General features: G+C 33.2%; 1 protein-coding gene and 1 pseudogene across 1 annotated transcript in view; one reads left to right on the top strand and one right to left on the bottom strand.

Annotated features, from left to right (window-relative positions):
• The window catches only part of LOC106868907 (uncharacterized), a 325,849-nt gene that overhangs the window by 180,447 nt on the left and 139,402 nt on the right, over positions 1-6,000 (bottom strand). The window lies entirely within an intron of this gene.
• On the top strand, positions 3,069-4,871 carry LOC149134642 (uncharacterized; annotated as a pseudogene).

Below are 6,000 nucleotides of genomic sequence, written 5' to 3'. Positions count from 1 at the left end.
GCTTAATAACCCTATCCCAATAACGAATCACAGTATACTAGATGAATCACTAAATCCAGACCCAACACAGATTAGTGGCAAACCCCATAGTACTGCCGCGTTAAATGACGCTACTGCTACTACTAATAGAATAACTAGTTCCACCTCAAACAGTAATTACGACAATAATTATACTAGTCACAATACCGATATAATTGATAATAATGTTGATATGGCTAATAGATCTAGCATCAGTATTAACGGCAAAAAGAATAGAGGTAGTGAAACTTTGAACAACGCCAATAGAGGTAATAACAATAATAGTAACGACAGTGTTGGCGTAAACTCTAACTACCCCAGAAATAACCAAGATAACAATTCTATCAACATTTACCATCCACGTGCAAGTATCAGACGGCCTGGCAATTATAAATTTGGGTGCAATTGTGTAACAACATGTTTTTACGTGGAAACTGCCTAGCAAAAAACATAGTCTACTCTTGTGAAATAATTACAGAATCGAATACTCTCACCTACCTTGGTTGTTCATTCGCCTGGAAATCTAGGTTCTATAACCATAGATCATCATTTAGACTCAAACATAAGGCTAACAGCACTTCCTTATCATGTAAGATATGGGAACTTAAAGATGAAAATATTAACTTTGACCTTAGATGGTCCATAGTTATAAAAATAATAGAACTAGTTGCCAGTTATGTTCCTTAGAACTCTTGAAAACCATTAGATTCCCTGATAAGGACAAGCTAGTTAATAAAAGATCGGAATTCAAACCAACTTGTATGCATAAATTGACTAAAACCTTTAAATACTATAAGCCTTAAGTCTCCATTACCAATTTTAATCCCTTCATGATCTCTCATTGGAAATGCTCTCATCTGCTCCCTCCTGCCACTGTTCAGGCATTGAATTAACAACTTCTGGGATTACCCCCAACTGCTTACTTATTCGGTTTATTTTCGCCTAGCTAGATTCTGACCCCATATAGTACACACATATTAAACAATCCCAGGACTTTAGACTTATTTATAGGGAACATATCTAAATAATTTAGTCACTGATTCTAAAATTTCGAATAACACTACCATACACGTAGGTCCTATTTGTTAACACTAATAACTTCAATAATGTTTATAACAATAGAAATATTAATATTTCTAAGTCTCTCTAAAGGAAACTACGGCAGCGGTACTGGATATTAATAGTTATCGCCAAGCCAGCATGGCAGTCCAAAAATAGGACAAATGCTGCCGTTGATTAGCTCCAAGAGGCCATCGCCTCTAGCTAGTTATGTGACACACAGGTATAATGGACACAGGTTCGTGTGTCACATAGCTAGCTAGAGGCGATGGCCTCTTGGAGTTAGTCAACGGCAGCATTCGTCCTATTTTTTGGACTGCCATGTTGGCTTGGCGATAACTGTTTAAAGTAATATTATACTAGTAATCATTAGTGGATAGGAACCTAGACTCTTTTAACTTCATATAACACTTCCTAAACAATTAAAATAGGAGTATAGTAGAAGTTGTCCAATGACATATAATTTACACAAGTAGATAGACTTGAAATTTCTCCAATCACTATATTATTACTATTACATTATTACTATTATTATAATTTTTCTTCGTACTTTACTTTTAACTTCCATCTTAATTTTCATTTCATTTTATTTTAATTTTTACATTTTCACTTTTTACCCCTTCATTTTATTTTTACCTCTTTGTAACCTATTATTATTTATCTTATTTATATGTGTATCTAAATTTTTTATCCTTATTTTTACCTTTATTACTCTTGTTTTTACTTCTATTACTTTTATTTTATTTTTTACTTTATATTTTACCTTTTATTTTTTCACGCTAGTTAAATATAAACTCAATCCAATTTATTTAACATTCACTCTATGCTGAATAGTGGTACAGTATGGGCAGATTTTTGAAATCCAACGAACCTTTATACAAATATGCCTTTTCAAAGGGATGTGATAAACCTATTAGAACGGATAATACTACGTGTACTTTTTCTTTTGTGATGTAATCTTTGGAATAACAATGTTTGCGGCTGAAGAGAGCTTTAAACCATCTTTAATATCAATAATATATCTACGCTGATGTAATAACACATTGTTTATAAATATTGAAACACGTGTACCACGATATCCTTTGTATTCTGTTTTCAGTTTATGTTTGATATATTCTCTCACCGCTGCCACTATCTGGCATATGCAGGTGCTTACACTTATCAAGTATTCCCTCTAAACTTACAGTGTATATATATATATATATATATATATATACTTCATTTAAAGTATATATTGTTGCACATTTATGGGCTTATTCCGGTATATATATATATGTGTGTGTGTGTGTGTGTGTGATTTTAAAATGTAACCACATGTGAATCGTTTTTATTTCGTCTTCCTTTTGGACTTTCCTCTGTCTCCTGTTTCTGAAAAAGACCTTTGCTCGAAATGTAAAACCACCTTTCTTTCCTTCCTTGAGCGTCTGCTAATACTCTACGTGTACCACGTCCTTGTAATGTTGTTTTTGTGTTTGTTCTTCGTTTTGGTGGATTCATTTTAGATATATATATATATATATATATATATATATATATATATATATATATATATATATATATATATATATATAGGGTTATGACTTTGGGATTTTGGAGGAAGTAAACAATTTCCTGTATCAAAAGTTGGTGAATAATAAGTAGGGAAAATAACATCTATTTTAAGTTTTCTTAATAAAACGTCACCCCCAACTGAAGAAATCTAACACCACTAATGTCCCAAATCAAGCAAAATTCTAGCGAGGTTCATAATGCTTAATCAAGTTTTTACTAAACTTGGTATGCTGGATTAATGCAATACAGAAGCAGTATATCTCAAATTTCAGTTTCCAAGTTTAAGTAGTTTAGGAGTTATAGAGTTTTTAATTTATAACTTAAGCCCTACTTAGGAAATATCCTCTTCCTTTCCTTTTTATTTCTGTAACGCTAACATCTCTGACTATATTAACTGTTTTTCAGAATAGTAGACTTATCCAACTAGAGTGTCTAAGATAATGTCATATAAGAACAGTGCTTGTGTCACTCAAAGAAACAAAAAAATTCTGGACGACGAATCTCGTGCAATTTGAAGACTCACATAAGAAAAGAAGACCTGTTCCTCTAGAAGAGCACTCTTCGGAAAACAGCTGCAGGACACCAATGAAACTTCAAATTGTCGGCTGCTACCTGTTCCTTGGCGGTACCATCGAAGGAAGTAAAGAAAGAACAGAGGAAATTTCGGAAGAAGCAACTTTTCTATGGCAAAAGAAATTAAATTTCCCATATTCATCAATTTAAAATGTACAAGTAAAAGTAGAACACGTGCTGAATACCTACGATAAATGTGTAAAACAAGGAAAATACGATTCATTGAAAGGAATTTTTGACATTACAAACGAAAACGTGAATGGCTGTGCAGTGAGAACAGAAAGTTATATTATCTTCAAAGTGAATGCAAGAGATAGGTTGTGTATGGAACTGGAAAGGCAACCACTTCTAAAACTATCCATCCATCCCAAAGTAGAAAAGTGTCCTAAATGCCAACTTCAACCAGAGCGACTCCAGTGCCATCGTCAATGTCTGAAGCAGAGACTGAAAGTAAATATCAAGAGTCCGAAAAATCAGATGAAGAATCCATACAAATAAGGAGGAAGTATAGTAAAACTGGAACTGCAACTAAGTAATATCTTCCAAGTTATCAACCCAAAAATCAGCAACAGTTTGTCGGCAATTATCTCAAGATGGAATCAATGTCGAGGTTCCTTCCTAATCTGGTATTTACAGATCGATTATCAAAGAAGCTGTTAAACTAAAGAAGAAAATGAACAAAACACTACATTTAGAAAACTGGTCATTGCATTTTGATGGTAAACATATTGATGAACAAGAATATCAAGTATATCAAGTACTAGTTTTAAAGAATGAACGAGAGAAGTTAAATTAGAAGCATTCCAATTACCAAAGGGAAAAACCGATACTGTTGCGAAAAGAATAACAGCTGTTTTAGATGAATACAATTTATGGACCTGTGCAAAGATGATTGTCGCTGATTCAACAGGTGTAAACACTGGGAAAAGAAATGGCATTGTCATTCAGTTGCAAAGACTGTTTGCATAAAAGGGTTTGAAAGAACCGCCATTTATTGCTTGTCAGCATCATATCCTTGATAGAGTTCTTCGTGTTGTAATGGATAACGAACTTGTAGAAAAAAGTCATCTCCCAGTATTGAATATACATTCATCTCAGAGCTTCTAAGTAATTACGAGAAACTCGAAGCTAATTTCAACAACGGTGAAAAAAAGATTACTGAATCAGCAGGATGGCGAGATGACATGAACTTTCTATTTCATTTGACCAGAGTTTTTCGTTTCTTTGAAGAAACCGGAAAATTTTCCACTATAAAGTTTCAAAAAATACCCAACTTAAGTAGTGCAAGATGGAATTCTCGAGCAATATTAGCTCTTTGGCATTTATTCTTCTAACAAAGAAAAGAGTTTTCCTTCTCAATGTTTGTCGATTCATCTCTTACAGCTGGGCAGATATTTTGTTTACTGACCAAATGTTCAATGCACATGATTATCAGAAGTTATGTGGTAGCCTGTAAGTTCATAAAAAAGCATTGAGCTCTGTAAAAGACTTTTGGAGTCGAGAACCACCAAAACTGGACATTCCCATAACAAATCAGAGTGCAGAACGGGCAATCAAGTGCCTTCAAGATCTTTATTATGTTTGTAAAAAGGAGAAGTTTCGATTTATCTTATCTAACAAAGCATATTAATTCTTTGTAATGTTTAAATATTTACTAACATTCAGCACCCTTTTTCTGAAACAGTTATTTAAAATTGGAATTAAACCTATAAAGTTAAAAATGTGTATTGTCTTTAATGTTGTATGTTATCGAATGCTTGAAGTGACCTCTGTCTTAAAATAGCCTAGTTTTGAACCTTTGCATAAAGCAATTTCAATTCAGTAATCTTTAAAATGTATAAATACACTTTTATTCTACATCTCTCTTGCGTTTACAAGGATTTAGGCAGCGGAAATACTGAATCTTGTGAATCTAGTGCCACCTAGTGATTATAGTTTAAAAAGCCATAACTCTGAAACTACTTCAACTAGAAAGCTGAAATTTCAGATATACTATTTCTCCATGGCATTTTGCATGATTTGTGTCAAAATTTCTTAAGTTGGGGGAGACCTTTTTTTTTTCAAAATAAATGTTAGTTTCCTGACTTTTATGAAATTATTCATCGAATTACAGTATTGGGTTGTTAGGTTGTGAAAAGTTATATATATATATATATATATATATATATATATATATATATATATATATATATATATATATATATATCAAAGAGAGAGATTCTGTCCGTTTGTATATTTGTTTGTTCCATAAAGTGAAAGTAAATGGTTCAAGGGAGGCAACACTAATTGTGCACAAACCTATGACGGACTGCATTGAGGCAAATATTCTCACTGGTTATGGTAAACATGACACCTACCAGTTATACCATCTAATGTCCCATTCAAATTTAAGCCGTTACAGTTTCCTATCCCACTTTCTTTTGCCATGAGCATTAATAATAGTCAGGATGAGACATGTGCAAGCCTATATCTGTAGTCATAGTCTCACTCAGGTTCAGATTCGAAACTGAATCTTTCAGTTCTCCTTGGGCATACGACTTATTCAAATGTCAAAAGAAACCATGACAAATGAGTCCTCCATTTCACATGTGGCCTTCTCAGTGCCATCGCACAGTCACCTGGCTTCCCTAATGCTATTCTTCTATATGATATATCTATTCTTCTAGCTTCATTCACGATATACCGCCTATTCAAATGTCAAAAGGAACAGTGATAAATTAATGTTCCACTTGACCTGTAGCCTTTTCAGTTCCATCTCAGTCACCTGGATTCCGTAAAGCTATTCTTCTATATGATATA

This window comes from Octopus bimaculoides, chromosome 7, assembly GCF_046866305.1.
Source record: "Octopus bimaculoides isolate indiv1 chromosome 7, ASM4686630v1, whole genome shotgun sequence".
NCBI lineage: Eukaryota > Metazoa > Mollusca > Cephalopoda > Octopoda > Octopodidae > Octopus > Octopus bimaculoides.
This window is presented reverse-complemented; position numbering and strand designations above follow the sequence as displayed.